The following is a 27,668-nucleotide window of genomic DNA, read 5'->3' as shown; positions in this document are numbered from 1 at the left end:
ACTCTGGAACCTTTGAAGGTTCTGGGGCGGTGTCCGGACTAGAGCCGGACTTGGAGCCCTGGGGGGTTTCATCCCCTTTACTCCTGGAGTCTGGGAGGTCGCCTTGCGGCGCCTCCAGGACCACCTCCTCCTGGCTTGGAAACTGTTGGGACAACACTTCGGTGTCGTCCGTAGGGCGGGGGGAGGAAGCCGTCGGAAGCGAGTTCACATCCGACGAGTCCAGTGAGCCGCTCGACGACGCGTCAAGCCGGTCTTTGGGTGGGCTGCATAAACATATTCGACATAAGGGAAAGCTGTGCAATAAACGAATACTATGAATTAATCTGGTATCTTGATACTTACGATTTTGCTAGGGGCTTAGCCCTGGGCGGCCACTCCTCTCCGCCGTCGTCGGCGTCGGTGGAGTAGTCCGGAGGAAGGGTTTTCCCCTTCTTGGACCCTCCGGCCTCCCTAGAGAGGGCGGCCTTCCTTTTCTTCTCTCCTCCCGCTGGAGGGGGAGAGGTCTCTTGTTCTTCCTCCTCGTCTTCACAGGAGGAATGCGCCTCGGAACCGTCGGATGATGGATCCGACACCTCCTGGCGCCGGGAAATCTTTCGAGTCCCCGTGGCCTTTTTCGCGGCCTTCTTCTCCGGCACCACATAGGGTGCTGGAACCAACAGCTTCGCCAAGCGAGCGTTCGCTGGGCCTTCGGGCAAAGGAGTCGGACAGTTAATCTGTCCGGATGTCACCTGCCAATCCTGTCAAAGGTAAGGGAGCTTAGATCCCACATGGAGTCAAACTATGAAAAACTGATACCCTATAAAAGGAAAAAACAGCTTACCGCATGAGCATGACGCTGCATACTGAATCTGCGATCCTCGGTAGCGGATGCGGGGGCCTCGGCGCCCTTGAAAAGCACCTTCCAGGCATCTTCGTACGTCGTGTCGAAGAGCCTGCTCAGAGTTTGGTGCCGCGCCGGGTCGAACTCCCACAGGTTGAAAGCCCGTTGTTGACACGGGAGGATCAGGCGGATGAGCATAACCTGGACTACATTGACAAGTTTGAGCTTCTTGTCCACCAGGGTTTGGAAGCATGTTTGGAGTCCGGTCAGCTCTCCTTTTTTACCCCATGACAGGCCCGTCTCCTTACAGGAGGTGAGCCGCATAGGGGGTCCGGATCGAAACTCGGCGGCTGCGACCCATTCGGGGTCGCACGGCTCGGTGATGTAAAACCACCCCGATTGCCACCCCTTCAGGGTCCCCACAAAGGAGCCCTCGAGCCATAACACGTTGGCCATCTTGCCCACCATGGCGCCTCCGCACTCTGCCTGGTTGCTGCGCACCACCTTCGGCTTGACATTGAAAGTCTTGAGCCATAGGACGAAATGGGGGCGGATGCGGAGGAAAGCCTCGCACACGACGATAAACGCCGAGATGTTGAGGACAAAGTTCGAGGCCAGATCGTGGAAATCCAGGCCATAGTAGAACATTAGCCCCCGGACAAATGGGTGAAGAGGGAAGCCCAGTCCGCGGAGGAAATGGGGGAGGAACACCACCCTCTCATGGGGCCTAGGGGTGGGGATGAGCTGCCCCTTTTTGGGAAGCCGGTACGCAATGTCGTTAGACAAGTATCCGGCCTTCCTCAGTTTTTTGATGTGTCCCTCCGTGACGGAGGAGACCATCCACTTGCCTCCCGCTCCGGACATGGCTGGAGAAGGTTGAGGTGGGGAGTGCGGACTTGGGCGCTGGAGCTCGAGTGCGCGAGAATGGATAAGCAAGGGAGGAAGAAGGTGTAGGTGAAAAGGTGGATCCTTATCCCCTTATATGGGTAGACGCAAATACATGTCCCCACCAGCCTGGTAAAACTCGCTTATCTCCAAGCGCCGTAATCAATGGCGCGGTTGGGTTACCCATGCCCGTATTGATGAGAATCCCAGAATAAGGGGACACGATCTCTGCTTTAACAAGATGTGCCAAGGAAACCGCCTCGCATGACGCGCTAAGGTGGGATAATGAAATGACTCGGATAAAGGCTTGGCCGTGGTGTGTCACGCTACAGAATACGTCAGCAGATTAGATTGGTGTAAATATTATTCTCTCTATGGCAATATGTGGAAACTTATTTTGCAGAGCCGAACACTATCTTTGTGTTCAAAATCTTCTATGAAGTACTTGGAGGAGGAACCCGCCTTGCAATGCCGAAGACAATCTGCGTGTCGGACTCGTCGTCATTGAAGCCTGGTTCAGGGGCTACTAAGGGAGTCCTGGATTAGGGGGTGTCCGGATGGCCGGACTATACCTTCAGCCGGACGCCTGGACTAGGAAGATACAAGATTGAAGACTTCGTCCGGTGTCCGGAAGGGACTTTCCTTGGCGTGGAAGGCAAGCTTGGCGATACGGATATGCATATCTCCTTCCATTGTAACCGACTTTGTGTAACCCTAACCCTCTCCGGTGTCTATATAAACCGGAGGGTTTTAGTCCGTAGGACAACATACAGAACAACAATCATACCATAGGCTAGCTTCTAGGGTTTAGCCTCTCTGATCTCATGGTAGATCTACTCTTGTACTACCCATATCATCAATATTAATCAAGCAGGACGTAGGGTTTTACCTCCATCGAGAGGGCCCGAACCTGGGTAAAACTTCGTGTCCCTTGCCTCCTGTTACCATCCGGCCTAGACGCATAGTTCGGGACCCCCCTACCCGAGATCGGCCGGTTTTGACACCGACAGTCATCATCATCACCAACAACTCTCCCATCTTGGGGAGGGAAATCTCCATCAACATCTTCAACAGCACCATCTCCTCTCAAACCGTAGTTCATCTCTGGTGTTCAATCTTGTTACCGGAACTATAGATTGGTGCTTGTGGGTGACTAGTAATGTTGATTACATCTTGTAGTTGATTACTATATGGTTTATTTGGTGGAAGATTATATGTTCAGATCTATTATGCGATTTAATACTCCTCTGATCATGAACATGTTATCATTAGTGAGTAGTTACTTTCTTTCTTGAGGTCACGGGAGAAATCATGTTGCAAGTAATCATGTGAACTTTATATGTGTTCGATATTTTGATAGTATGTATGTTGTTATTCCCTTAGTGGTGTCATTTGAACGTCAACTAAATGACACTTCACCATATTTGGGCCTAAGGGAATGCATTGTGGAGTAGCAATTAGATGGTGGGTTGCGAGAGTGACAAAAGCATAAACCCCAGTTTATGTGCTATTTCGTAAGGGACCGATTGGACCCAAAAGTTTAATGCTATGGTTAGAATTTATTCTTAATACTTTTCTCATAGTTGTGGATGCTTACGGGAGGGATAATCATAAGTAGGAGGTTTGTTCAAGTAAGAACAACCACTAAGCACCGGTCCACCCACATATCAAATTATCAAAGTAACAAACACAAATCAAACCAACATGATGAAAGTGACTAGATGAAATTCCCGTGTACCCTCAAGAACGCTTTGCTTATCATAAGAGACCATTTTGGCCTGTCCTTTGCCTCAAAAGGATTGGGCTACCTTGCTGCACTTTTGTTACTACTATTGTTACTTGCTCGCTACAAATTATCTTGCTATCAAACTACTCTGTTACTTAAAATTGTAGCACTTGCAGACAATACCTTACTAAAAACCACTTGTCATTTCCTTCTGCTCCTCGTTGGGTTCGACACTCTTACTTATCGAAAAGAGCTACAATTGATCCCCTATACTTGTGGGTTATCAGTGCTTGATCCCTAGTATCCACTATGTTCTAAGATTGATGTTGCTATGACTTTGCCATGCTTAATGCTTGCCACTTTGGGCCCGGGTGCCATGATTTCAGATCTGAACCGTCTATGTTATCACCATTATATTCATGTTCTAGATCCGATCTTGCAAGTTATAGTCACCTACTACGTGTTATGATCTGGCAACCCCGGAGTGATAATAGTTGGGACCACTCCCGTTGATGACCGTAGTTTGAGGAGTTCATGTATTCACTATGTGTTAATGCTTTGTTTTGGTTCTCTATTAAAAGGAGGCCTTAATATCCCTTAGTTTCCAATATGGACCCCGCTTCCATGGGAGGGTAGGACAAAAGATGTCATGCAAGTTCTTTCCATAAGCACGTATGACTATTTACGGAATACATGCCTACATTATATTGATGAACTGGAGCTAGTGCCGTATCGCCCTAGGTTATAACTGTCTCATGATGAATATCATCCAACAAGTCACTGATCCAATGCCTACAATTTATCATATATTGTTCTTGCTAAGTTACTACTGCTATCATCACAGTTACACTTGTTACCAAATTACTGCTATCACTGTTACTGTTGCCATTGCTACTACTACTGTTATCAAAACTATCATACTACTTTGCTACTGATCACTCTGTTGCAGATAATTAATCTCCAGGTGTGGTTGAATTGACAACTCAGCTGCTAATACCTTCAAGTAATCTTTGGCTCCCCTTGTGTCGAATCTATAAATTTGGGTGGAATACTCTACCCTCGAAAACTGTTGCGATCCCCTATACTTGTGGGTTATCAACCGGTTGCACCGACAGACATGCAACTAATTTTGCATAAAGGTGGCTGGCGGGTATCTGTTTCTCCTACTTTAGTTGAATCGAATTTGACTGTGGCCAGTCCTTGTTCAAGGTTAAAACAACAAACTTGATAAATCACCGTTGTGGTTTTGATACGTAGGTAAGAACGGTTCTTGCTAGAAGCCCGTAGCAGCCATGTAAAACTTGCAACAACAAAGTAGAGGACGGTCTAACTTGTTTTTGCAGGTCATGTTATGATGTGATATGGTCAAGACATGATGTGATATACGTTATTGTATGAGATGATCATGTTTTGTAAAAGTTACTGGCAACTGGCAGGAGCCTTATGGTTGCCTCTTTATTGTATGAAATGCAAACACCATGTAATTGGTTTACTTTATCACTATGCATTAGCGATAGTTGTAGAAGCAATAGTTGGCGAGATGACCATGACGCTCTGATGGAGATCAAGGTGTCAAGCCAGTGACAATGGAGATCATGACGGTGCTTTGGATATGGAGATCAAAGGCACAAGATGATGATGGCCATATCATGTCACATATTATGATTGCATGTGATGTTTATCTTTTATGCATCTTTTTTTTTGCTTAGTACGGTGGTAGCATTATAAGATGATTCCTTAACTAAAATTTCAAGGTATAAGTGTTCTCCCTGAGTATGCACTGTTGCGATGGTTTTTCATGCTAAGACACCACGTGATGATCAAGTGTGATAGGCTCTACGTTCACATACAACGGGTGCAAGACAGTTTTGCACATGCGGAATACATGGGTTAAACTTGATGAGCCTAGCATGTACATACATGGCCTTGGAACACTAGAGACCGAAAGGTCGAACGTGAATCATATAGTAGATATGATCAACATGGTGATGTTCATCATTAAAGACTACTCCATCTCACGTGATGATCGGACATGGTTTAGTTGATTTGGATCACGTATCATTTAGATGACTTGAGGGATTTCAATCTAAGTGGGAGTTGATTAATTGAACTTAATTTATCATGAACTTAGTCCTGATAATATTTGCATATCTATGTTTTAGATCAATAGCTTGCGTTATAGGTCCTATGTATTTTTGATATGTTCCTAGAGAAAAGTTGAAAGATGATAGTAGAAATGATGCGGACTGGGTCCGTGATCTGAGGATTATTCTCATTTCGGCACAAAAGAATTATGTCCTTGATGCACCGCTAGGTGACAGAACTATTGCTGGAGCAGCTGCAGACGTTATGAACGTTTGACAATCTCGGTATGATGACTACTTGATAGTTTAGTGCACCATGCTTTACGGCTTAGAACGGGGACTTCAAAATGGTTTGAAAACCACGGAGCATATGGGATGTTCCAAGAGTTGAAATTGGTATTTCAGACTCATGCCCATGTCGAGAGGTATGAGACCTTTGACAAGTACTTTGCCTACAAGATGGAGGAGAATAGCTCAGCTAGTGAGCATGTACTCAGAATGTGTGGGTACTACAATCACTTGAAACAAGTGGGAGTTAATCTTCCAGATAAGATAGTTATTGACAAAGTTCTCTAGTCACTATCACCAAGCTACTAGAACTTCATGATGAACTATAATATGCAAGGGATGACGAAAATGATTCCCGAGCTCTTCGCGATGCTGAAATCGGTGATGGTAGAAATCAAGAAAGAGCATCAAGTGTTGATGGTTGACAAGACCACTGATGACCCAGAAGTATAGGGGATCAATTGTAGCCTTTTCAATAAGTGAGAGTGTCAAACCCAACGAGGAGGAGAAGGAAATGACAAGTGGTTTTCAGCAAGGTAATGTCTGCAAGTGCCGAAATTGTAAGTAACAGAGTAGTTTGATAGTACGATATTTTGTAACGAGCAAGTAATGATAGTAGTAGCAAAAGTGCAGAAAGGTAGCCCAATCCTTTTGAGGCAAAGGACAGGCCAAAGCGGTCTCTTATAATAAGCAAAGCGTTCTTGAGGGTACACGGGAATTTCATCTAGTCACTTTCATCATGTTGATTCGATTCGTCTTCGCTACTTTGATAATATAATATGTGGGTGGACCGGTGCTTAGGTGTTGTTCTTACTTGAACAAACCTCCTACTTATGATTAACCTCCTTGCAAGCATCCGCTACTACGAGAAAAGTATTAAGAATAAATGCTAACCATAGCATTAAACTTTTGGATCCAATCGGTCCGTTACGGAATAGCGCATAAACTAGGGTTTAAGATTCTATCACTCTCGTAGCCCATCATCTAATAACTACTCCACAATGCATTCCCTTTGGCCCAAATATGGTGAAGTGTCATGTAGTCGACGTTCATATGACACCACTAAGGGAATCACAACATACATACTATCAAAATATCGAACAGATATCAAGTTCACATGATTACTTGCAACATGATTTCTCCCATGACCTCAAGAACAAAAGTAACTACTCACAAGTGATAAACATGCTCAAGATCAGACGGGTATTAATTAGCATAATGGATCTGAACATATAATCTTCCACCAAATAAACCATATAGTGATCAACTACAAGATGTAATCAACACTACTAGTCACCCACAAGCACCAATCTATAGTTCCGGTACAAAGATTGAACACAAGAGATGAACTAGGGTTTGAGAGGAGATAGTGCTATTGAAGATGTTGATAGAGATTGCCCTCCCCAAGATGGGAGAGTTGTTGGTGATGATGATGACGATGATTTCCTCCTCCGGTAGGGAAGTTCCCCCGGCGGAATCGCTCCACTGGAGGGTAAAAGTGCTCTTGCCCAAGTTCCGCCTCGAGACGGCGGTGCTCCGTCCCGAAAGTCCTCCCCTTATTTTTTCTAGGTCAAAATGACTTATATACCAGAAGATGGGCACCGAAGGTAGGCCGAGGGGAGCACAACCCACCATGGCGCGCCTGGGCTTCCTGGAGCACCCAGATGGGTTGTGCCCACCTGGTGGGCCCCCTCTGGTACTTATTGGCTCCAATATTCCTCATAAAAAATCCACATAAAGTTGCAACTCATTTGGAGTTGTGCAAAATAGGTGGCCTGTCGTAGCTTTTCCAGGTCCAGAATTCCAGCTGCCGGAATTCTCCGTCTTTGTGTGTACCTTGCATATTATGAGAGAAAAGGCATTAGAATTACTCCAAAAGGCATTATTATGCATAAAACATCATAAATAACAGTAGGAAAACATGATGAAAAATGCACGTATCAACTCCCCCAAGCTTAGATATCGCTTATCCTCAAGCGAAAACCAAAATCGAAAAACATGTCCACATGCTTAGAGAGAGAGAGGTGTCGATAAAAACAAAATACGGACATAGAAGCATCATGTAGATTATTATAACAATAAAAACTTTAACATAAAACTCTTATCATAGAACTTTTATCATAGACTTCTCATGAATAAGTAACAGTTCATCACACTATCGAAGTATAAAGCATAAACTCTATTAGAAACCAACAAACTATGTTCTCAGTCAACTTTGCAACTACAATTCATCATCTTTCCAGGAAGGGTCATGTATCGGAGCCTTTTGGGAAGTCCACATACTCAACCATCATATAGTCTTGTATGATTGCTAACACTCACTGCATACACATGAGCAAAACGTTTCAACCGGACACATAGAAAGATAGGGGCTTATAGCTTCGCCTCCCAATGCATTCACCTCAAGGGTTATGTCAACAATATGTGACTCCCCCGATTTAATCGTACACTAATCATACACGCAAACGTGTATGATCAAGATCAGGGACTCATGAGAAGATATCACAACACAACTCTAAAAATAAAATAAGTCATACAAACATCATATTACAAGCCAGGGGCCTCGAGGGCTCGAATACAAGAGCTCGATCATAGACGAGTCAGCGGAAGCAACAATATCTGAGTACAGACATAAGTTAAACAAGTTGCCATAAGATGGCTAGCACAAACTGGGATACAAATCGAAAGAGGCGCAGGCCTCCTGCTTGGGATCCTCCTAAACTACTCCTAGTCGTCGGCGGCGGCCTACACGTAGTAGTAGGCACCTCCAGTGTAGTAGGAGTCGTCGTTGATGGTGGCGTCTGGCTTCTGGGATCCAACATCTGGTCGCAACAACCAGGTGTAGAAAGGGGAAAAGGGGGAGCAAAGCAACCGTGAGTACTCATCCAAAGTACTCGCAAGCAAGGAACTACACTACATATGCATTGATATCAAATGAAAGGGGTAGTATATGTGGACTAAACTGCAGAATGCTAGAATAAGAGGGGGGTAGCTAGTCCTATTGAAGACTACGCTTCTGACAGCCTTCATCTTGAAGCAGTAGAAGAAAGTAGATGGTAAGTTAACCAAGTATCATCGCATAGCATAATTCTACCTGGCGATCCTCTCCTTGTCGCCCTGTTAGAGAGCGATCACCGGGTTGTATCTGACACTTGGAAGGGTATATTTTATTAATTATCCAGTTCTAGTTGTCATAAGGTCAAGGTACAACTCCGGGTCGTCCTTTTACCGAGGGACACAACTATTCAAATAGATAAACTTCCCTGTAGGGGTGCACCACATTTCCCAACATGCTCGATCCCTCTGGCCGGACACACTTTCCTGGGTCATGCCCGACCTCGGAAGATCAACACGTCGCAGCCCCACCTAGGCACAACAGAGAGGTCAGCATGCCGGTCTAAACCTTATGCGTGCAGTGGTCTGGGCCCATCGCCCATTGCACACCTGCACGTTGCGTACGCGGCCGGAAGCAGACCTAGCCCCCTTAATACAAGAGCAGGCTTACGGTCCAATCCAGCGTGCGCCGCTCAGTCGCTGACGTCAAGAAGGCTTCGGCTAATACCACGACGTCGAGTGCCCATAACTGTTCCCGCGTAGTTGGTTAATGCGTATAGGCCATTGGCGAGTGTCGGTGTCAAAACCGGTGGATCTCGGGTAGGGGGTCCCAAACTGTGCGTCTAGGCGGATGGTAACAGGAGACAAGGGACACAATGTTTTACCCAGGTTCGGGCCCTCTTGATGGAGGTAAAACCCTACGTCCTACTCGATTAATATTGATGATATGGGTAGTACAAGAGTAGATCTACCACGAGATCAAGGAGGCTAAACCCTAGAAGCTAGCCTATGGTATGATTGTTGCATATATTGTATATCTATCGACTAGCCTGGCCTCGGTTTATATAATGCACCGGAGGCCTAGGATAACAAGAGTCCTAGCCGAATACGCCGGTGGGGAGAAGTCCTTGTCTTGATCGCCAAGTCTTGTGGAATCTTCCTTGTATGCGGTAGCCGTCCGAACTGGCCCATGAGTATACGGCCACGGGGGTCCTCGGCCCAATCTAATAGATCGGGAGACGACGTGGTGAGTACCCCCTAGTCCAGGACACCTTCAGTAGCCCCCTAAACCGGTCTTCAAGTTAGGGACGCTCCTCGATTCTTCCGAACTGTTCTTCATCTTCGGTTGCCGGTCTTGAAAACTGGTTCAACAAATCTTCTTTATCTTCGATCTTGAGGATCGCCGAAATGAATTCGACGAGTTTACACGTCGGGTATCCAAGGAGCCCCTTTAAGTTTCCGGCCTTTATCAATGCCTTGTTTATTTTTATGCCACACCTCGGGTTTGAAGTTGTTCCCGGGAGGCAGGGTCCTCTTGCGTCCGAGCTCCAACGCCGGACTGCATTCGAGGTATCTTTTGCAGCCGAGCACCAACGCCGGACCGCTTCCCAGCTCTAGCGCCGGAATGTATCCGAGCTCCAACGCCGGACTATGTATCCGAGCTCCAACACCGGACTGTATATCCAAGCTCCAACGCCGAAATATATCCGAGCTCCAACGCCGGACTGTGTCCAGGCTCCAATGTCGGACTATATCCGAGGTGTCATATCACCTTGGTTCAAAAAAGTTGAAGGAGTTTAGCCGAGCTTAATGCCGGAAATGCCCTCTATGGAGCCAGCCACTAGCGCCCGAGCTTTATGCCGGACTGCTTCCGAGGTGGTGCACCACCCCGACTATGGGCCGATTTTTTGTCAATATTTTTTATTGGTGCAATTTATTCTCTGCCGAGATATATAGCCAGTAGCCCTCAAGGTGTGTATCGGTCTAAAACCCGAGATGCACATGAAGGATGACATAAGACCGCTGATCCCAATAGCCGCTGAGACTCGGGTTGATTTGCAAAATCGGCCTGAGGATCAAGTCCTAGCTCGGCGGAATACTTCGGGACACAAAAGCGGCGTGCTCAGTCCTCAAGACTCAGGTTGGGTGCGGCCGACCAACCTGAGGATCAAAATCTCCTCGGAAACTATATTGCACATAAAATTTTCTGCATTGGACAAGCAATGCAGTAGCCCCCGAGAGACTGGTCGGGTGGCAACACCAGATCAGGGGATCGATGTGCCCCTTTAATATTTGTAAATAATAAGCCCGAAGCCCAGTAGCCCCCGAGCCTTAATGCGGGCACGGGTGGCCGAATTAAGGATCAATATCCATAGTAAAATCACAAATTATGTGTAATGACTCTATGTATCCAAGTACTTTACGTCATTAATGCTCGGATCCGCATTGTACAAAACTTTGTTGACCGACCATCGGCTTCCACCTCCTTGGCCAGTAGCCGAGGAGTGTTTGTCCAACTTTATAAAGCCTCTATGAGGGCAAAGATTTACGACAAACAAGGCAATCTGGCCACACGGTTTTATAAACAAAGGTACGCAGAGAGTTATATTACTGTTTAACAAAAGAAATGTCTTCCAAAGAAAATAGTCCTGCTATCGGTTCCTTTCTTTGGGTTGTCATGCTAAGCATGATCATTAAACCTCAGCTCTAATGTAAGAGCAAAATATCGAGGATTTAGTTTGGGAGGCCAGTTAATAGCCCCCGGTAGTGTTCGGCGACAGTCGGGGTCAAGCCGTAAACACTTCGGCCAATGTTATGAACGGCCCATCATTTAACATATTCATCGGATTGCTGACCAGTTTACGCTTATTGTGAAAGTCAGTTTTCGGCTTTCTCCACTGAAGTGCTTAACCATGTGAGCTGGAAGCACAATCGCAGTGGTTCTCCCTTTGCACGCCTAGCCGAACAAAACAGAACGTAGGAAGCAAGTGCAGGAGCCGGGCAACCCAACTATTGACCGAAGACACAATTCGAAACCGATGCATATATAGCAATATCTAAGAATTTTTTTGCCGAATCCCTAAAGGTGTCCGGCGTTGCACTACGAGAATAATGCTAGAAAATCACAAATAGTTTAAAAGTGCCAAAAAGCTTGGAAAACCAAGAAACGTCAGTAAAAACATGATGTCCAAACAATATCAAGTGTTCGGTGCCAATCCGAAAGTTAGTCTTAGAAAAAAGAAGTGCTTCTGTCGTGCTTTAACATGATACATCCTATATCAAGACTTCGAGCGGGTCAGCCCACGGCTTCAACCTCCTATCCCGAGGGCGGAGTACTTCTCATCAGGCCAGTTTAGCAAACTAAACTCTAGCGGCTTTGAGAGAGAAATTAGGCTCCCCGGCTAGTGACCGCACACTCGTGTCGAAAAAAGGAGTGATAAATAATAATAAAATTTTGCAACGGCTAAGAAGAAGAACACTTATTATAAAAAGGCTCAAATAAACTTAAGAGCCCCCAAGTGACTTGGGTAGAAGAATGATTGCATGTACCGAAGTACTTATATCATATCTATGTTCGACCGAACTTTAAACGCGTCTTAACCGACCGTCAGCTTCTCCCTCTTCGGTCAAGGACCGAAAAGTGTTAGGTACTCCATCGGTCGAGAATATCGACGGTGTTTCCAATAACTAGGCAATCAGGCCATAAGGCTGTAACAGACAAAGCGCGCTCAGGGAACTTATGCTATATTACCGTGAAGTGTAAGAAGCATCTTCGAAGAAAATAGTACCCCCACCGATACCTTTCTTCGGTGCTCATTGTTATTATGAGACTTGTGCAATAGATTTTTTGTACTCATGAGTTCCATTGTGTGCCGACCATCATTGAATAACTATAAGAGCGCTAGCTTTCGGCTTCACCCAGTCTGAGGTCCGGCTCGGGTGACCCGATCGTGACAATCGCAGAGGTGCTCCCTTTACTCCCTAGCTGAACAATCGGGAACGTAGGGGTAAACACAGGAGTGAGGCAACCCAGCTTGCAAATCGCTTAAGTCAATGTGGTGCATATTGTGGCGTAATACACGAACAAGGAACGAAGCCGTACAAGTATAATCATATGCAACAGGAAAAGCTTCATAAAGGAAGCCCCCAAGTAAACGGGGTATTTGAATTTATGCGTCACAAACAAAGTTTGGACAAGGAAATTTTTTAGAAGCAACTTTTTTCCAAAAAAGTATAATGCTTGGTCGAACTGAACGCAAGTTAGAAATTAAAGCTTTGAGCATGAAAGCGACTTAGCTGGTTAATGTGTTCGGTATTGATGACGCAGTCCGAGCTTGATGCGGGGCAAGGTTCCATCCCTCAAGCCGGTCCCGAGGTGGCGGAGCGGAGAGCTTGACACGCCGAAGTGGTGACATAGCACGATCAATGCAGACCGGCAGAGTGACGCCGAAGTCCCCGGATCATTTTCCTGTGCACAAAAATAATGCAAACCGGAGATAATAGTAATAATGATAATTAAAAAAAATCGTTGCATAATAAATAATTTATTCAAAGTGAGTAATAAAAGAAATATGTCCTGGCGCTGAAGTCAAGTCGATGCAGGGCATCGGCGTGATGCGGTAAAGGTGTGGCAAAGCCTGAATTTGCTGGTCGGTCCGAGCTCCGAGTGCGGCGTTCGCCGGACTATGTACGGAAACTGCCCGAACAACCATGCAACTGTCGTTAATGCAACCACCATTTAATAGACCTGGTTTATTTGTTGTAGCAATCCGAAGGAAGGTGATTCCTAAAATTGGGACCCGCTCTGCACACCCATTGCCTGATGGGCGATAAAACGACGGCATTGCAATGCTGGTAAAGGTTGACTCGCCGAGGCAAAGCTCTCGGCCCAGCTAACGTGACAGAGCTGGTCGGTTAGTAACGCCAAAGTGTCCGGAGTAGGTTGATGAAGAGATGGCGAAGCCCCCGGTCCAGCCGAGATGTGGAAGCCTCGATGTCAACCGATGAGTCGAAGTAGGTCGGCGTGATGGACACCAGCTTGAAGAAGCAATAGTGCGGCCCTGTCGATGCAGGTCGTGACGTGGTCGATGCCGGCTTGATGAAGCGACCGTGCGGTGATGCCGGTATGCCCGCTCCGTGTAATCCGTGGGGCGGCGATGTTGATGATGATTTATCCTTCGCGATGCCGGACTCTTGTTTGGCTTGCCGAGATGATGATCCGGAGAAGTTGAGCTCGGCTAAACTGACGACGTGTCTAGCGCAGGTCGGCAGCCATGGAGTAATATTGCCGGACTGGTTTGACACCAGCATGATGTTGAAGATCATGTTCAAAAGATTTTAAAGTTAGTGGGATGTGTTCGGGAACAAAACGCAATACCCCATACAAAACTTCCTTCAAAAGGGATGTCCGAAATCCCGTTCATAAAAAAGATGAACTCGGGTCGGATTCGTTTTCGCGCAGAAAACAGATCCGAAAAGTGATGCACTAATCGGAAGGTTCCCGGAGTTTGGACGGTCGGATCGAGCTGAAATTTTGAGAGGTGGTAGATATAGGAATTCCGCAGCCGATCAACGGTTGGATCTTCCAAAGGACGTCCGAGCTAGAAGCTGGACACCACGCCCTAAACTCATCCAAATTCCCGTCCAGATTTGACACGGCTCTGGTATATCGTGGATTGCCAGAGATTCCTCCATCGGAACTCGACGAAATTTTCCAGTGTTGTTGTAGACTCAATTCCACACAATTCCAGCAAAGTGATCGTCAAAGCGATACTCGAGGAGGTGGTGGTGGCAGATACGAGTTCGTTGTCCAGAAAAATAGCACGGTCTCTTGAGGGCAATGTTGACGTTGAGCCCCCGAGCTCCATAGATGATTTCTCCGTGATCTTGATAGAGATCGGAGTTGATGTTTGATGAAGGCCCTCGTCCGGACATGGTTATCCGAACACGGGGCGCAATTCTTGGTCGAACCAAGGTGACCAGTCGAGCTGGTGATGAAGATGCCGAAGTCACAGTTGATCTGCAGGCGAGCCATCGATCCTTTTGTCGATCACACAGCGGAACTCTCAATGAAAGCACCAATGTCGGTGTCAAAACTGGCGGATCTCGGGTAGGGGGTCCCAAACTATGCGTCTAGGCGGATGGTAACAGGAGACAAGGGACACAATGTTTTACCCAGGTTCGGGCCCTCTTGATGGAGGTAAAACCCTACGTCCTGCTCGATTAATACTGATGATATGGGTAGTACAAGAGTAGACCTACCACAAGATCAAGGAGGTTAAACCCTAGAAGCTAGCCTATGGTATGATTGTTGTATATATTGTATATCTATCGACTAGCCTGGCCTCGGTTTATATAATGCACCGGAGGCCTAGGATAACAAGAGTCCTAGCCGAATACGCCGGTGGGGAGAAGTCCTTGTCTTGATCGCCAAGTCTTGTGGAATCTTCCTTGTATGCGGTAGCCGTCCGTACTGGCCCATGAGTATACGGCCACGGGGGTCCTCGGCCCAATCTAATAGATTGGGAGACGACGTGGTGAGTACCCCCTAGTCCAGGACACCGTCAGCGAGACTCAGATCAAATACCAAGATCTCGTTAAGCGTGTTAATTGATGTAACCACGGATGCTGACCAGGGCCAGGCCCACTTCTCCCCTAGGTGGTCTCAACCTGCCCTGTCACTCCGCCACAAAGATCCACTCAGAGGGCCGTCGGGACAAACGTCCTTTCGGTCCCAATCCGTGAATCACTCGCGGGTACTCTACGAGCCGTCCCGACTTTAGTCACCACATGTATCATATATAATGTATATAAGTTTATGCCCGTGATCACCTCCCGAGTGATCACGGCTCGATAGTATAGCATGGCAGACGGGCAAGAATGTAGGGCCACTAATGATAAACTAGCATCCTATACTAAGCATTTAGGATTGTAGGTAAAGGTAACAACAGTAGTAGCAAGGACGGGCTATGCAGCATAATAGGATTAACCGAAAGCAGTAACATGCTACACTACTCTAATGCAAGCAGTAGAGAGAAGAATAGGCGATATCGGGTTGATCAATGGGGGGCTTGCCTGGTTGCTCTGGCAAGAAGGAGGGGTCATCAACAACGTATTCGATCGGGGCACCAGCAGCGGCGTCAGTCTCATAGTCTACCGGAGAGAAGAGGGGGGAGAAACAATGAATACAATGCAAACAGATGCATATCGATGCATGACATGACAAGTAACGGTGACAGGTGTGCCCTAACACAGTAAGAGGTGATACCGGCGAAGGAGGGAAACATCCGGGAAAGTATCCCCGGTGTTTCGTGTTTTCGGACAGATGAACTGGAGGAGGAAAGTTGCGTGTTTGCTATGCTAGGGATGCGTGACGGATGAATGGGCTACATATCCAGATTCGTCTCATCGTTCTGAGCAACTTTCATGTACAAAGTTTTTCGAACCAAGCTGCGGTATAATTTCTATGCCTTTTCAAAGTTGTATTAATATCCGGAAAATCCCGAAAATATTGCTAAGTCTGAGAATTCGTCAGTTGTAAGCATCACTTAGCTGTTTTCAAAAGGCTACAACTATTGCTCTGTACATCCTATGATTTTGTGCCTTATATCAAATTTTGAGCATTCTTTGTGATCTACAAGATAGTGGCACTTGAATCTCTGTTAGATTTCATTTGCTTGATCATCAACAACTCTAAAGTAGCTACGAAAATAAAGTTGTTTTCGGTTTTTCTGTTAACAGAACTTAGAACTTTGTGATTTTCATAAGAATTAAACCACGCATTATCTGAAACAGGTCCAATGGAACAAAATCTAGCTTGTTACGTCTACTTTACGTTCATATAATTTTTACCCAGGTTAGGACTTGTCTTATCGCTGTTTAGGGGCTGTTTAGAGAGCTAGTCAGCGTAATGTCAGTAAAGCTAGCTACTGCTATAGTAACCGAATGTTACTGTAGCAGTGCAGCATAGCAGCAGGCAGCGGCAACAGAGTAGCTATGGGCGAAGCCGGCCCGGCCATGGCGCGGTCAACCACGCGCGTGGCCAGGGACGGGCATGAGCAGCTGCAGCATCGGGCAAGCAGCGGTGCTGCGTAGGGCTACCGAGAGCAGTAGGCGGCGACGGCTGCAGCCAATGAGCGACGCACGGACCCGGCGAGGCCGTGCGGAGGCGGGCACATTCAGGCGAAGGAGGGCACGGCCGGTGTGGTGTACGCAGTGACGGAGCGCGCGCGTCATGGCTGCATTTACGGTGAGTGCGGTTGTAGTAGGCGGAGCGGGTGCGCGTGTGGGCGCAAGGGGAGCGTCAGGCAACGGCCAGTGGGGGCGCGTGTGGGGCAAGCCGAGCATGGTCAGGGGCGGCGCAGCGCGACAGTAGCCGGAGGCGGCAGCAGTGCATAGCAACATCAGCAAGGAGCAGCAGCGCGGCACACACGTACGTGTACGCGTACAGGAGAGCTCGGGTGTGCTCGGGGATGGCGGCTATGGGTGGTGTTCGTCAACGGGAGTAGATGAGAAAGGGAGGAGGGGACGCACAGCTCACCGAGAGCCTGTAGGTGTGCAAAAAGCAGCTCGGGGAAGGCTCACTGGCCCCGGAACCATCACGGAGTGCTTCGGAGCCGAGGAAGAAGAAGACGAGGCGTGGTGGCGATGAAGGCGCTCCGGGGTGGATCCCGTCCTTGTAGCTGACGTAGTCGGCGACGACGCGGTATCTCGATACATCCTCAAGCGCTGGGGAGCTCGGTGGGTGTGGCCGGGCAAGGTGGTCGGTGACGGACATGCCCGGCAAGGTGAATCCCGAGCGGAAGGGAGGAAGGAGGAGTGGGGAACAAGGGGCAAAGGCGGATCTGGGGGGAGTGGGGGAGTGGAGCATGGGGGAGAGGACCGAGGAGGCGGGGGCAATCCTTATCCCACATGTCGACTAGCTGGTCCGGCGGGGGTCACCCCTGTAGCAACTGGTCAGGGGGAACAGGGCGATCAACCGGGGTGGGGGTCGGGCTGGCTGGATCGGCCTGTTGGGCTAGGCCCAGCGACAAAGTAGTTTTAGGCCTTCTTCTATTTTTTTGTTTTTCTACCTTTGCTTTTATAGAAACAATTTTGTATTTAAATAAATCATCAAATGACTTTTGCAGATTATGGAACTTGGCCAATAAATGCAATGCAATATTTGGCCTTGCCATAAAAAGTTTGGAGCTTATTGAACTCACTTGAATTTTGCTTAAAAGTAAATGGGTTAAATGGGATTGTTTTGGTCCTGTTTTAAATAGGTTAGAGGCGATTTATTAACTCAAATAATGTTTGTTTATGCATGAAAACTAACTAGTGAATATTTGCAACCCAACGAACATTTTTATTTGACAGTTTGAAGAAATGAAAACTTATCTTAAAATTTGAATTTGAATTGAGTTAGAAATATTTTTAATTGATATTTTTTGGCATAATGATGATGACTTGGCATCATTAGCGTGGAGTTACTGTAGCTTAATTATCAGGGCGTCACAATTCTCTTCCACTACAAGAAATCTCGTCTCAAGATTCAAGAAGTGTATAAGAGGGGGGAGTTCTTATTACGAAATCCTAACGATTCTCCTCTATCTAGGTTGCTCTTCTCGAAGAGGTTAATCCATTACATTAATGTCTTAATTTCCCTACTCCAGGTCATCATGATGAAGTCATCATCCTTCTTTCGGAGTCTTCATCGAACCTACGAAGGACAAGGGGTAACTTCGGAAGAACCGACCCTAGAAGGTTGCTTATCTGGTAGATAACATTAGGGAAGGTGGCAGAAGGTAACTCTCGAGTTGAAACTAGAAATAGCGATTGCATGTTAATAAGGTACCATGAGAAGTTTCAAGCAGGAGGCATTCCCTCGATGCCTGAAACAGGACATGAAAGGGGTTCAAAGCAACGGGAATAAGTATTGTGTTTGATACCAGAACTGATGATCTCTCGGAAGGTGGCTCGTGAATCTCATATGAAGCCAAGCGTGAGGAATAACCTTAGAAACAGGGGTTGTCGATGTCAAAACCGGTGGATCTCGGGTAGGGGGTCCCGAACTGTGCGTCTAAGGCGGATGGTAACAGGAGGCAGGGGACACGATGTTTTACCCAGGTTCGGGCCCTCTTGATGGAGGTAAAACCCTATGTCCTTCTTGATTTATTCTTGATGATATAAGTGTTACAAGAGTTGATCTACCACGAGATCGGAGAGGCTAAACCCTAGAAGCTAGCCTATGGTATGACTGTATGTTGTCCTACGTACTAAAACCCTCCAGTTTATATAGACACCAGAGGGGGCTAGGGTTACACAAGGTCGGTTACAAAGGAGGAGATATACATATCCGTATTGCCTAGCTTGCCTTCCACGCCAAGTAGAGTCCCATCTGGACACGAGACGAAGTCTTCAATCTTGTATCTTCATAGTCCAACAATCCGGCCAAAGGATATAATCCGGCTGTCTGTATACCCGCTAATCCAGGACTCCCTCAGTAGCCCCTGAACCAGGCTTCAATGACGATAAGTCCGGCGCGCAGTGTTGTCTTCGGCATTGCAAGGCGGGTTCCTCTCCATCTTTCGAACATTTGTAAAGTAGTGTCCGGTCCCATAAATGTTTGGACCTCTTGGCTTCTGTGCCCAATAAGGGCTTTCTCCCACGCGTCGAATGAATACGAGGCGCCAGGGTGTTTTTACATTCGCCCCCCTAGCCAGGTAAATAAATTGTCTATTAAAGGGATGGGGATCCTTAGATCTGATCCATACCATCCTCCCCCAGCGAGAATCCATCAGAGCGCATTCCGGAAAGATCCATTCCAGCATGGCCGACCTCCGCAGCTCCTCCTCCCGCCCCCGAAGCCCTAAGCCCGGTGATTTGGAGAGGTGTTCAGTCCCACACAGTCGATTAGTCGAAATGCAGACTAAGGGATTTCTCCCTCCGGCGTATATGGTGCCTGTTCGAGCCGGGCTTGCCACCTACAATGCCGGGGAGAAAGCGGAGAGCTTTCCCTGTCCCTCTATGGGGGAACCGGTCTGCCTTGTTCCCTATTTATTTAGGGGACTCGGATTTCCAATTCATCCGTTCCTTCGCGGGCTCCTGGAGTTCTACGGCCTCCAATTACACAATTTCACCCCCGCCTCCATCCTACATATCTCCAGCTACATTGCTCTCTATGAGTTGTTCCTGGGCTGCGAGCCTCACTTCGAGCTGTGGAAAAGGCTATTTTGCCTCGTCCCTCGCACACAGAGGGGGTCACTTTATCAACTGGGCGGAGCCGAAATATGGCGCATCGCTGATACCGGATACCTATCCGGTACTCCGAAGAAGTAATCCGAAGACTGGCCTTCAGAATGATTTTATATGGAGAACGTTCCCCTTTCGGACCCTGTTCGGTGGGGTCTTCCTGAGTTCAGCAATGCTCCTCTGAAGAAATGCCGAAGTTGGCGCCCACGGAGCCCCCAGGTGGAAGACAATGGAGAAGTCCTCTATCTGATGAACCGGATTAAAGCACTAGCTCGATCAGGATTGACAGTAATCGAAGTTACATCGATTTGCATAATGCGGGGAGTGCAACCACTTCAATATCGTGGGGACCCCTTGTGGTGTTTTAAAGGGGCGGATGACGCCACCCGCTGCGGGCGTAAGGGTCCGGACAATGCTGCCGCTTTAGTGAAAATTTTGTCTGAATTGTTCAAGGGTGAGGAAGAGGAGTTCACCCGCATCAAGCCACGGGATGGATTCTCCATGTACAATCCTCCAAGCTGGGTAAGTTATATCTCCCTACTCCCATTTTCCTCGCATTCTTTGTCGTAAGTATTCACCTTGCCACTTTGCGGCAGGAACTGCGAAAAGCCATAAAGGAGGTCAGCAGCCCTTCTCCACAACCAGAGGACCCTGACCGGGCCCTTGACTCCGGACTTGAAGAAGATTCGGTTATATTCGTGGAGCTGATAGAGCAGCAGTTCTATCAGTTAAGCTGCGATGATGCCATGGTGGCCATTACGGCCGACTATCCCAGACTGCTCCCTAGATCGCACGTAAGAAAAACCAAAAATCCCAACTCCAAAACTAGGATCCCCTTTTAGACACTTCACCCACCATATACACATGGCATTTTTACAGGGAAGGCATTTGGGACGCCCTGCCGAACCCGCAGCAACACGCCAACAAGAGGCACCGAGGCCGGGTAGGCCAAAAAAGGAAGGCGGTAAGGACAGAGACACCGGCGCAAAGGTATGACAAACCCCACTCTATGGTTGTCGTCTTTCTCGAAATATAATGATGCCCATGTTCCTTTAACAGAAAAAACGCTCGCCAGAATATGTCCGGCGATGTTACTAATCACGCTTCCACCGGCCGGGCGCCAGGGCCGGACATAGAGGCGGAAGCCGATATGGGGCGGGCGCCGGATAATCCCCCTACAGAGGATGCGAATAGATTATCTGCTACAAACTCAGAAGTGGAAAGCGCCATGAATCATAGGCGCCGTCGGGCCGTACTCCGTGACGCTTGTTTCTCACTAGAGGCATTTGATGCCTTCAATTCTGGAGAGGCGTATCTCCGAGCTGCTCAAGATGGTCTAGCCAGAGCCACGGATCAGTATGTAAAGGATGTATGGGTAAGTAAATCTGATGATTTATATGTATCAGTAGCCCCTAAGACTTGAAACAGTTAGCAGAACTGATTTAAGGATCATCTTTATTGTGCAGGTTCTTACAGAGAAGAATACTAGGCTGTCACAGGAGCTAGAGGAATGCAAGACCCAACTGCGGGCCGCTGTTGCCGCATTGCAGGAACCGAAAAAGTCAACCGATGGTAACATTTACTTTAAAGAATGATGGTGACCATATAGTGTGCGACATGGTTGCAGATCTAACAATAGATGTTGCAGATGAATCCGGAGGACCAGCATGTTATGCGACAGCTAGAGGCTTGCAAACGCGTGCTGACTGAGGTTAGGCAGGAGAAAAACAATCTCTAAGACGCCAATATCAAGCTGAGCGTGGAACTAAAAGACGTTCGAGCCCAGCTTGCAGACTCCGAGAAGGAGAATAAGCGGCTTTGGCGCGGCATTTTTAGTAAGTGCTTGAACGAATCCTTTTAAAGGAGTTCAGCGAAGAAGTCGACTAACAACGTTATATCTGTAGGTATGCTGACGGGTCGTCCCGCGGAGGAAATGCCCGGGTCTGCGGGTGATCTTCTATCCGAGCTCTCACATCTGCATGAACAAGTTCGGCAGGTGATGCAAGGTGTTGCCCAGGCCTTGTGGCCATCCATCTCCCTGCCAGAGGGCATTGCAGAGCTTACGGAGAAGCTCAAGGGAGCACGGTGGCGCTTTCGATTATGGAAGATATCGGCCTGCCGACAGCATGCCAGAGAAGCCTGGGCCATGGTGAAGACGCGGTATACCAAGGAAGACCCAAATCACATGGCCGAGGTCGGACCTGTGGGGCCCGACGGAAAAGAGATCCCCATTACCTTAGTTTATGGGCAAGTAGAATTAGCCGCAAAGTATTCCCCGCGGATTGTAAGCTAGACCGCCTGTTAGATGGCATAGAAGAGGAATTTAGTCAGTCTACATGACTATGTAATTAAAGTGACATGTATAATGCCTTCTAGCCGGATTGTAGATCATTTGTCTTGGCGGACCTTTTCGCTTCAACCTCGGGGCCCAATAGTCCGGAGTGTATCCGAATACCCGCTCAGTTATATAAGAACCGGGGTATGCATGAAGACCAGGCGTAGGGGTCATTAGTGCTTGAACAGACAAGTGCCCAACTAGTTATGTTATATTACATGGGTAGTAAGAAATATCTTCCAGGGAGAATAGTTCCGTTAAGGGTTCCTTTCCCTGGGTAAGCATGCCCTAAAGTGCATGTCCGGACTGCGATAGGAAATGCAGGAAAAACATCTGGGGGCAGATATGGATAATAAATAAAAAATCATCTTTTGTTCACCGACCGAATATTCCCTTAAGAACGCTAGCTTTCGGTTTCACCCAATCTGAGGTACACATCCGGCTGACCCGGCAGTAACAATCACAGAGGTGCTCCCCTTATGCCCTAGCCGAATTAACGGGAACGTTGGGCATAAATACAAGAGACAGGCAACCCAGCTTGGACAAAACTTAAGTCATATCGATGCATATAATGGCGAAAAAAGGTACATGCGGAAGCATGACACATGTGCGGGGCTTGAGGTCCAAGTAAATAATTAAGCTTCTGTGAAAGAAGCCCCCAGGTATGATGAGCGCGGCTAGTGCATCTATAATGTGCAAGCGAGGCACAAGTTGGCCCTTGAAGGCCTAGAGAAAGAATAAAAGAAAGGAAGAAAGAAAAACAAGACAGATAATGTATATGCAAAAAATGGACAAAGGGAGGGGACGAACATAGAGTCCGGTGCTAGGCGTAAAATCTTCGGAGCCTGGCCGCGTTCCATGGGTTCGGCTCAAGTTGACTGGTCGATGCATCCCGCAGTCGGTACGCTCCACCGGTCAGAACTTGGTCAATAATGAAGGGACCTTCCCATTTGGGCTCGAGCTTGTTCTTTTTCTTATCCGGCAGGCGTAGAACTAGTTCGCCAACGTTATAAGTTTTGCCCGGTACTTCTCTGCTTTGGTATCTGCGAGCCTGTTGCTGATAAAATGCGGAACGGGCTTTGGCTACGTCGCGCTCCTCCTCCAAGGTGTCCAGGATGTCCTGCCGATCAAGCTCGGCTTCTCTTTCTTCGTACATGCGCACTCGAGGTGAGTCATGAATTATGTCACAGGGCAAGACTGCCTCTGCGCCGTACACCATAAAGAAGGGTGTATATCCAGTACTATGATTCGGCATGGTCCGCAGCCCCCAGAGTACGGAGTCGAGCTCCTCTACCCAGTGCGTGTTAGACTCTGTTAAGGAACGCAATCTGGGTTTAATGCCGCTCATTATAAGACCGTTTGCTCGCTCGACTTGGCCGTTGGTTTGTGGGTAATAGACTGAAGCATAATCGAGCTTGATGCCCATTTTGCTACACCAGAGTTTTACCTCATCGGCTATGAAGTTTGTGCCATTGTAAGTGATGATGCTGTGGGGGACGCCATAACGGTGTACGACCCCAGATATAAAGTCTATCACTGGTCCGAATTCGGCTGTTTTAACAGGTTTGGCCTCTATCCATTTGGTGAATTTATCCACCATGACCAGTAAGTATTTTTTCTTGTGGGTTCCCCCTTTAAGGGGTCCAACCATGTCAAGCCCCCAAACCGCGAAGGGCCACGTAATGGGGATTGTTTTGAGGGCGGTGGGTGGCATGTAGCTTTGATTTGCAAAGAGCTGGCAACCGGCGCAACGTTGGACCAAGTCCTGTGCATCTGCCCGGGCCGTTGGCCAATAGAATCTTGTACGGAAAGCCTTGCTTACAAGAGCCCGGGCAACGGCGTGGTGACCGCCGAGTCTAGCATGGATTTCTGCCAAAAGGTTCTGCCCTTCCTCTTCGGAGATGCACCTTTGAAGGACTCCAGTAGTGTTTTTTATACAATTCTCCCTCGTGGACCCTGTAGGCCTTAGATCGCCTCACTATGCAGCGTGCCTTGTTTTGGTCCTCCGAAAGTTCCTGCCTAGTTAGGTAGGCCAGGAATGGTTCTGTCCACGGGGCTATAATGGCCATTATTACGTGGGCTGAAGGTGTTATTTTGGTGGCGGAGCCTCCGGTTGTGTCAGAGTGTTCGGTATCGGGCATTTTGGCCGGGTATGGACTATTGTTACCGGTGTCCCCTTCCCATACTACGGATGGCTTGAACAGCCTTTCCATAAATATGTTGGGGGAGACCGCATCGCGTTTTGCACCGATGCAGGCGAGGATATCCGCCGCTTGATTGTTTTCCCGGGCCACATGGTGAAATTCGAGCCCCTCGAACCGAGCTGACATTTTTAGGACGACGTTTCGGTAGGCCGCCATTTTCGGATCTTTGGCGTCAAAGTCTCCATTTATTTGGGATATTGCAAGGTTTGAATCCCCACACACCTCTAGGCGTTGGATGCCCATGGAGACTGCCTTGCGAAGACCATGCAACAGAGCTTCGTATTCGGCTGCGTTGTTGGAGTCTGTATACAATATTTGCAGTACGTACTGAATGGTATCTCCGGTTGGGGACGTTAGGACGACGCCAGCCCCTAGACCATCCAGCATTTTGGAACCGTCAAAGTGCATGATCCAATTGGAGTATGCACCGTACTCTTTAGGGAGTTCGGCCTCCGTCCATTCGGCGACAAAGTCGGCCAATACTTGCGACTTAATGGCTCGTCGAGGTTTGTATGTTATGTCGAACGAGAGGAGCTCAATGGCCCATTTAGCAATCCGGCCTGTAGCGTCGCGGTTGTTTATAATATCATTAAGTGGCACTTCCCAGGCTACTGTAATCAAACACTCATGAAAGTAGTGTCGCAACTTCCGGGATGCCATGAATACCGCATAGGCTGTCTTTTGATAATGTGGTTACCGTGATTTGCATGGAGTGAGGACAGTGGATACATAGTATACCGGCTTTTGAAGAGGGAATTTATGTCCGTCAGCTTCTTGTTCGATGACAAGCATTGCGCTTACAACTTGATGAGTTGCCGCAATGTACAACAGCATTGGTTCGCCGATGTTTGGCGCAGCCAGGATTGGGTTGGTTGCCAAAATGGCCTTTAGTTCTTCCAATCCGGCTGTGGCAGCGTCCGTCCACTCAATGTGTTCGGTGCGCCGAAGGAGGCGATAAAGGGGTAAAGCCTTTTCTCCTAAGCGGGAGATAAAGTGGCTTAGAGCCGCCACGCATCCTGTTAACTTCTGCATTTGTTTGAGGTCTGTTGGGGTAGCCAACTATGGCAAAGCTCGGATTTTGGCCGGATTAGCTTCAATACCTCAACTGGAGACAATGAAACCCAGGAGCTTTCCGGCTGGTTTGCCGAAAACGCATTTTTCCGGATTGAGCTTAATGTCGTATGTTCGGAGGTTGTCAAATGTGAGCCTCAAGTCGTCTATCAAAGAGTGGACACGTTTGGTTTTGACGACCACATCGTCTACGTATGCCTGTACTGTTTTGCCGATTTGTTTCTCCAGACATGTCTAAATCATGTGCTGATATGTTGCGCCGGCATTTTTGAGCCCAAAAGGCATTGTATTGAAACAGAAGGGACCGTATGGTGTGATGAATGCCGTTGCGGCTTGGTCAGACTCCGCCATCTTGATTTGGTGGTAACCGGAGTTTGCGTCGAGGAAACACAATGACTCGTGTCCTGCAGTAGCATCGATAATTTGGTCGATGCGGGGGAGGGGGAAGGGATCCTTTGGGAAAGCTTTATTGAGGTCCTTGAAATCGACACAAAGGCGCCAGGATTTATCCTTCTTTGGTACCATCACCAGGTTTGCTAGCCAGTCCGGGTGTTTTATCTCTCTGATGAATCCGGCCTCCAATAACTTGGCTAGTACCTCTCCCATGGCCTGTCTCTTAGGTTCGGAGAAACGCCGAAGAGCTTGCTTGACTGGCTTGAATCCCTTTAGGATATTGAGGCTATGCTCGGCCAGCCTGCATGGGATTCCTGGCATATCTGAGGGGTGCCAGGCGAATATGTCCCAATTCTCGCGCAGGAACTCTCGTAGTGCAGCATCCATGGCGGGGTTTAACTGTGCCCCGATGGAGGCTGTTTTTGTAGGGTCCGTTGGGTGGACTTGGAATTTGACTATTTCATCCGCTGGTTTAAAAGAGGTGGACTTGGATCTCTTATCGAGTATCACGTTGTCCCTGTCCACCGTGGAGCGTAGCATGGTTAGTTCCTTGGCCGAGGGGGCTTCGGATAATGCCTCGAGGGCCAGTGCGGCTGTTTTGTTTTCGGCGCGGAGTGTTGTGTCCGGATCACTAGCGAGGGAGATGATTCCGTTGGGCCCGGGCATTTTGAGCTTCATGTACCCATAATGTGGTACGGCTTGGAAGATCGTGAACGCCTCCCGTCCTAAAAGGGCGTGGTATCCACTGCTGAACGGGGCCACTTGAAATGCAATTTCTTCGGACCTATAATTCTCTGGCGTACTGAATAGCACATCTAGTGTGATTTTCCCAGCGCATCGTGCCTCCCGATTGGGTATGATTCCCCTGAAGGTTGTGCTACTTTGCTCAATGCGGTTCCAGTCTATTTCCATTTTTTGAAGGGTTTCCTCATATATGAGGTTTAATCCGCTGCCGCCGTCCATGAGTACTTTGGTGAGTTGAAAGCCGTCCAAAATTGGACTAAGGACCAGTGCAGCTGGTGCTCGGGCTGTTCGGAATTTAGGTTCGTCACTAGCATTGAAGGTAATAGCCGTGTCACTCCATGGATTTATTGCTGCTACGTGGCAGATTTCGGCCATGCTGCGGAGTGTTCGCTTGCACCTATTATTTGATGCAAAGGTCTCAAAGACTGTTAACACAGTATTGTTATCCACGGGATGGTGCTCTGTGGCGTTTGGGATAAGGAGATCCTCACCACTTTTGGCCACCTGCCGAAGTATCCAACATGCTCTAAGGCTGTGCGTTGGTACTGTATCCACTGTACTATGAATTTTGCAGGGTCCGTTAAGCATCCCTCCAGTACGGTTTCATGCCCTGTAGAGGGTTTTTGTTTCTTTGCAACTAGCTCGGGTGTCTTACGATAGTGCACCCTTTTACTTCGGACTGGGTGTGTATTTGGAGCCGGATTATCCCAAAATTTTGTTTCGGTTTTCCAGGCATTTTCCATCGCACAGTACCTTCGTACTATGGACGCCAAGTCAGCGAAGCGTGATATGTCACGGTGACTTAAGGTGTTAAGGATTCCCTTGTCCGTGCAATTATTGCAGAAAAGTGATACTGCATCTTCCTCTCGATAGTCCTTAACCTTGTTCATCACAAGGAGGAATCTGGCCCAATAATGATGTACTGTTTCATGGGGATCTTGCCTGATGTGGGAAGGATCATTTATGTCTAGGTGGGTGGGTGGATTTGAGTCCGAACCCCTACCCGATCTGAGACCCAGGGGCCGAGGAGTTTCCAATCTTGGAAGTTTGG

Source organism: Triticum urartu, chromosome 4 (genome assembly GCF_003073215.2).
Source record: "Triticum urartu cultivar G1812 chromosome 4, Tu2.1, whole genome shotgun sequence".
Lineage (NCBI taxonomy): Eukaryota > Viridiplantae > Streptophyta > Magnoliopsida > Poales > Poaceae > Triticum > Triticum urartu.
The sequence above is the reverse complement of the archived record's forward strand: the minus strand, read 5'-3'. Positions refer to the sequence as shown.